This window comes from Diceros bicornis, chromosome 2 (assembly GCF_020826845.1).
Source record: "Diceros bicornis minor isolate mBicDic1 chromosome 2, mDicBic1.mat.cur, whole genome shotgun sequence".
NCBI lineage: Eukaryota > Metazoa > Chordata > Mammalia > Perissodactyla > Rhinocerotidae > Diceros > Diceros bicornis.
Window position 1 is genome coordinate 42374731 of NC_080741.1, and position 7255 is coordinate 42381985.

The window sequence follows — 7255 nt, forward strand, 5'->3', positions numbered from 1 at the left end:
CTTTAAAAGTGTTTCCCACTGTCATCTGGCCTCTACGGTTTCAGATGAGAAATATGCACTATTTCAAATCATTCTCTTGTATGTAATGTGGCATTTTTCTCTGGTTGTTTTCAAGAGTTTTCCTTTATCTTTGATTTTTAGCATTTGATTTATGACATGCCTAAGCATGGTTTTCTTTTTGTTTATCCTGTTTAGAGTTTGCTGAGATTCCTGAATCTTTAAACTTATGTCTTTCATCAAATTTGGGAGTTTTCAGCCATTATGGGAGGGTTAGACTGTTAGGAGGCTATACCACCATACCATAGCAGAACTTCTAAACTACAGTGGTACAGAAGCTAAAGACTGGCAGAGCTATCTGCGGAAGTCATACCATATGGCACATGAAGTCAGAATCCCTGGGAGCTGAGTACAGACATACTAAGGAGCCCCAATTAAGATCCTATGTAATTCTACTCTCAAGAGGTGATGACAGGCGTCTTTGTCAGCAAATATAAAGGGAGTACTAAAAGGACTAGGGGTTTGTATTGGGTGAGTGGGTCCTAGCTGAACCTGAGGACATTCAGAAACGCCTAGGAATGCAGAAACTGGTGGGGACATCTGCCTGAGAGCATTTGTTTGTTAGTTAAGCTTGCCTAGTTGTGCTCCCTCCTCCACATGGTATGTCCAGTGACTGCGTGAGCCTGCAGGGATCCTGGGCATGTGCTGATGGGCAGCTCTGATTGTAGGGACATACAAAGGGTCATCTCTTTTTCTCAGAAGCCTTTGCTAGCACAGATCCTGTTTCAAGATTCAGAGTTTAATCCACTTGAGCCATGAGCTACTGAAGAGAGGCTGGTATTCACTCTTTTTTTTTTTTTTTAATTTTATTTATTTTTTTCCCCCCAAAGCCCCAGTAGATAGTTGTACGTCATAGCTGAACATCCTTCTAGTTGCTGTATGTGGGACACGGCCTCAGCGTGGCCAGAGAAGCGGTGCGTCGGTGCACGCCCGGGATCCGAACCCAGGCTGCCAGCAGTGGAGCACGAGCACTTAACCGCTAAGCCACGGGGCCGGCCCTGTATTCACTCTTAAATGCCTCTTGTACTGATTTTCTGCCTTCTTTCTCTTGAATTAATAAACTGAACCACATTAACTCTTTAAGAAGTTAATAAGGTGTGACTTTTGAACACAAGGTAGCTCTGAGTAAAGGATGATGGCCTTCTTAGGTCAGAAGAGATAACACTCACACCCAAGCAGATGATGGACTAAATATTTCAAGATGAGAACACTCGTGCTCCCTCTGAGTTTTCAGTGCTTATTGGAAATCCAACAAATCAAGTAAGTTCCTGCTATTAAACTAGACCACCTGTCAGAGAGTCACAGCTTTTCCCCTGCAAATTATTTACATCAATAGAAAAATCATTGGTGTGTGATCCAGACTCTCTAGCTATGATTCATCAAGAATGAGCTTTAGTTAACAGATTAAATGCCACACTGCCTTGAGGACATTCAACTCAGATTCTACTTAGAGTTGTGTGGGTTTTAAAGTAGGGAACAGAACATTTTCTTCCACCATCAAAGTGTCTAATAACTCTAGAAAAGAGTTTTTATTCCAAAACACTGTGATTACCAAAGGCAGAGTCTGAGGGCATTTTTGTCTATGACTAGAGTGTATAGGGCATTAGGAAAATAGAAGAAAGTGTTTTTAAAGAATCTGTTTGGACGTGACAGAGAACTAACAAGGTAGTGAAGAATTATAGGTCCAGGATCTGGGAGGAGAACAGAGCACAGAGAAGTGAACCCATCACTTGGGGCCACTTTTCCATAGGATTAGCACCATGGCAGGAGAGGCTGTAAGTAATTGTCAACTGATCAGATGGCAGTGGGTGAAAGCTGCTCACCCAGAATCTTTGTCACTCAATTCCCCCTCTGATTCCTTTTGAGAACTTCCTATCCATTCCCTGTACAACTAGTGGGGATTTTAATCTTGACTACTAATAGGGTAGGCATATGACCCAAGCTGGGGGCAATCAAATAATATGCCAGCCAAGAGAACAAGATAAATAATAAAGTTGAGAACTGAAATTTGAAGATGTTCAAATCTTAGAGGTAGCTAGGAAAAAGGTACTAGGAAAGGAGTTAGTCAGACAAAGAGTAATCAGCAAGATTAGGAGTGGGTGGCGTCATGAAACCCAAGAGAAGGGAGTGTTTCATGAAAACCAGAGAGGTTAACTATGCTAGATGCTATTGAGAGGTCAGGACGCCAACTGAAAGGTATCCATTATATATGGCAACATGGAAGTTGTTGGCAATTTTTGACAAGAGAAATTTCAGGAAACTGGTAGGGGAGAAGCCAGATTGGAGCGGGAAGGAGAGGAACCAGGCGGTGAAGAAATGGAAACACTGTGTAGACAATTATTTTGTGGTTTGGTTCTGAAGGCGGTAGAAAGTGTGGCCATATCTGGAGGTAGATAAGGAATCAAGGGAATATTTGTTTTGTTTTGCTTAAGATGAAAGATATTCAGGCATGCTTGTATGATCTCTCTGAAGTCGAATCTATTTTTCTGTAGTGAAACCAGCTTTTGTGCTAGTTTTTAAGTTCCCTACGTTGTTCTCTACAACCAACTTCTTGACATCAGATGTTGACAACAATATGTTTGTAAGTCCTGCATTTGGACATAAATATTTGGGAGCTTTAGAATTGTCACGAGATGGACCCCACGTTATCTAGTCCAATCACAAGGTGCCTTGCTAAGTAAGGGTTTACAGCTGGTTAATGACAGGATCTCCTCCTCGAAGACTAGCAAAGCCAGCCATAGAACTTAAACTTCACTGCTGAATCCAATGGCCTGCAGGCTCAGATTCACTCTCAGAGCTGTCATAATTATATGTAGAAAGAACAACCCCAAAGCTTCCTTTCACCAGTTTCCTGAGAGTGGGTAAGTGTGAGCCTATTCTTTAGACCATGATCATCTTTGGAATATTGATAACATTGAATTTCTGAACTGCAAATCTGGGGATTGGACTTTCTAATTGGGCAAAATCTCTGATGTACATTATGAGCCCCTAACTGGCCAGTCGGTTGGAATCTTAGCTAGTATGTCTATTTGGAGAGAGCAGAGTTCAACATTCAATACTCTTATTTCTTAATTAGATAATTGGCCCAACGAGGCTTTCTTTCAGTTCTATGCACAAACTCAGAATCTAGACAAAGTTGTGGGCTAAAGAGTCAGTATATAATGTTTATTTAGGAGCCCTTTTTGCAGGGAAATGCCAAGCAAGAGCAAAATGTGTGAGCAAGAAAACAAAAACAAAACCAAAGAGTAAATTAAGATGAAGAAATCAAAGTATTTGAAGCTTTTTAAAAACTCTTTAAAAAGAGTAGATGGATGAATATCTCAAGCAATGGTCAAACATCAGATTCTGCCTAGATGGTTGAATGTATTACACGAAAACCACATATAGCACAAGCAACTTTATTGTCTCCTTGAAAACCTAGTTCCCTGTCATGATCTACAAACTTTTCCACAAATATAAAATTACTTAAAATAGATTGAGGCCCTCATCCCAGACAAGCTGCCTGATGCAAGGATAGCTAAGACCTTACTAAAACATGCAGTACTTTCAACAGGATGTTAAACATCTGGCTCAAGACAAAAATCTATGAAACTACTGGATTACTATTTCTGAAAGTGCTAGGCTACTGACTACATTTGGCATGCAGCCTGGAGGGTGGGGAGCAGGAACTAATTCTATATTTGAGCAAGGAGTCTTTTTGAAAACTTTTAACACTTTAGGATTTCCTGTTTTCTTTTGAATTATCTAGGTATTGCATTTCTTTCCTTAAAAATTTCTCACTTCAAAGAAAGATGCATGTGTACACACAGAGTAGATGAATTTGTTTCTTCCAGAGCGATCATTAATGCAAATTTTGGTGAAAGACTGGGGAACATTAAGTTGATAACTTTGACCCTATTTCATCACGGAAGTGGCAGTGATTTTTTTCTCACTGGAACAGGTTCCTGTTTAGAGAATGAATTTGCTTTCTCTGCCAGCACCAGCACTACCATCTGTAGATTTATTGAATGCCTGTAACCCATCAAGTATTCCTCACAACATAGCTTCTGACTGAGCAACCCATTTCACAGCATGAAAAGTATAACACTTCTCTTTCACCTCTGGAATTCTCTGTACTCATCATCTACTCCATCACTGAGAAGGAGCTGGCCCCTTAACATGGTTGTATTGCCAAACGGGAAACAAAACTCTCCAAGGTCGGAGTGCTATCCTTCAGAATGTGGTATATATTCTCAACCTGCAACTGACATATAGAGCTTGAGAACAAAGTGGCAGGGATCCCTCTCATTGCTAAACTTAATAACCCACTGGCAGAGTTTTTGCTTCCCACTCCAGAACCTTGGGCTCTTTTGATCTAAAGGTCTTCATTCCTAAAGGAGGAATACTTCACCAGGGACACACAATGGCTCCACTAAATTTGAAGCACAGTCTATCCCCTAGCCAGGTTGGGTTCCTCATGTCCTTGAACCAACAGGCAAAGCACTCATTGAAGCAGGGTTAACAGCTGTCTGGGGTGATTGGTCCTAATGAGTAAGGGGAAATTGGGTTTCTGTTCTGAAATGGTTTGGAAATAGCTTCCCACTGAGGTTAAATTCTGTGTTACCTTATCATAGCCTGTTTGGCTTCGCAGCTTTTCTATCATCTGGGTAGCCAATTTCCTGCATTAAATTCCCTCTGTTTTAAATCTTTTTTTTTTTTATTTTCCCCCGGAAGCCCCAGTAGATAGTTGTATGTCATAGCTGCACATCCTTCTAGTTGCTGTATGTGGGACGCCGCCTCAGCATGGCCGGAGAAGCGGTGCGTTGGTGCGCGCCCGGGATCCGAACCCAGGCCGCCAGTAGCAGAGCGCGCGCACTTAACCGCTAAGCCACCAGGCCGGCCCCTAAATTCCCTCTGTTTTAAATTTTTAGAGTGGTTCCTTAGGACCTTGATTGATATAGTTTTTGGTATCAAGAGTGGTCCCAGGAAAAATCCTTGAAGATAGGATTCTAGGATTGAGTTCTCATCTGTTTGAACACAATTTCAGGGTTGTCATACTTAACAGATAGGAAATGCGTTACCAGTACCCTTGGCATACTCACTTCTTCCTCTGTAGTGGAACCTCCATATATTATCTGGGCTCGTGGCCACCCAGAATAACTATTAGTCCTGGCCCGTCTGACTTGCATCAGGGATAGCCATGTGACTAAGTTTTGGCCAATGGAATATAAATGAGAGTAGTATGTGTAATTTCCTGGAGCCATCCTTAAAGGGAGGGGCCTGAACTTCCCTTCCCTTTTTTCTTTCTGCTGCCTGGAATGTAGACATAAAGACTGTAACTCAAGCAAACATCTTGAATTGTCCTTTAGGACAGCAGAAAAGAAAGCTTGAAGGAGCCATGGTCTCTGATGAATTTAAAGAACTTTCTTATCAGCCCAAAGTCTGGATAGGACCAGTGACATTGTCAGTGGGCCCAGGGAGGCCAGAGGCTCTTGCCCAGAGATAAGCAAAATGCAATACCTCAACTGGAGTTCATGAGGACCTAGAACACAGGACATAAAGAGGCCTCTCCTCTCCCATGGAGGGTAGATTCCTAAGGGGCCCCATACACCCATTTGCCAAGTTAAGAAGAAGACAGAAAGGAGGAACTTCTGTGATAAAGAGACGATCTTCAAATTCCTTGTCTACTCCAAAAAGACTCAGAGTCCAAAGGAAATGGTTTAAACCAGAAGAAACTGAGACAACATCCACTGGAACATTCAAGGTTTGCCTGTTTGTTTGTTTGTTTTCCCTTGCAACCCAGTGAAGGAGGACTTAAGGGGGATGTTGATCAGTCATAGGAAAAAAAGAAGCAACATCACCTGAATCTGATGAGTTTACGCATAGAAGAATAATTCACATACCCTGCAGGACCTCTGCCCACACCAGTGTAAGAGGACATCTGTGAGCAAGTTGTAGAAACTTCAGAAAATGCCTCAGCCCAGTCCCCAGTAAAGTCCCCAAGACCCTGAGCCTTGGTGACAAATGTCTGCCTTCTCCCACTGGAGCCCAGGTTCCATGAAGGCAGCGATGGTGCCTGCTTTTGTGGACCATTGTGTGTCCAGTGCTCAGAAAGAGGGTTTGACACCCAGTATCTGTTCAATAAATATTTGATGAATGTAAAAGAATGAGCAAATGAGTTTTTCTTTATTTTCAAAACTTTCTACCATAAGGAGATGATACATTTCTACTCAGAAGGAAAGAATTATTAAAATTTTCTTTGTAAATATGAATTACAGTACTTTAAAAAGTTCCCTATTGATATGTCTAAAAGAAAACACTAGGAGACAGTTGAGCAAAACCTACACACATTTGAGGGAGGAAGTTATGACTTAAGCAGGGGAAGCAGTTAGGGGCGCAGGGTTTCCCAGGTTTGCTTCAGGAGCCAGGGGACCAGGACTGGAACAGAGGTGAGGTGGGAGAGCCAGAGGCAAAGATGGGCACCACGGTCTCATATTGGCTTATAATGTCTCCCAAATATTTGGAGTGGCTAGTACATGCAAATCACTGTTCTGGGCATTTTATTTCTGCATCTCCTTTAATCTTCACAGCAACCCTGTTAGGTAAGAATGATTCCAATTTAACAGGATCAGAGAGGTTAAATTACTTGCTCAAAGTCTCACAGCTGGAGGTAACTGGAGTGAGATCTGACCCAAGCCTGTTTCGTTCACATGCTTGGGCTCAATCCTCCAGCCTCACCTGGACACCTGCTCAGGGAGCCCCTCTGCTCACTGGCTATCTCTGCCGCTCACTTCTTGAAGGCTCACTCCAGTTCTTAAGGCCAGCTCCGTGCAGTGAGAGGCTCTCAGCCTTCCCTTTGTCTGGTTAACTCCAGCTCAGTCTTCAGAAAAAGCTTAAATGCCGTTGCCCCCAAGTGGCTCTCTTGGATCACCCTTAATAGTGCTCCGGCAGAGCGCTGTCACAATTGCAATACTGCATTCCACTGTGTGGTTATTTCGTTAATGTGTCTTCTCCACTAATGTGGAGACAGTATTTGTTTTCACTCTCCATTGTTACCTAGTGTCTAGAACAGTGCTGGCATGTAGCAAGTCTTGACAGATATTTGTTGAATGAACAAAGGAATGTTTGAGTGTGAGAATCTGCTCCAGGGATCCTTTCTACAGTCCAACTGTTGATTGATTTCCCTAGTTCAGTGTGCTCTGACAACCCTGTGTGCCTT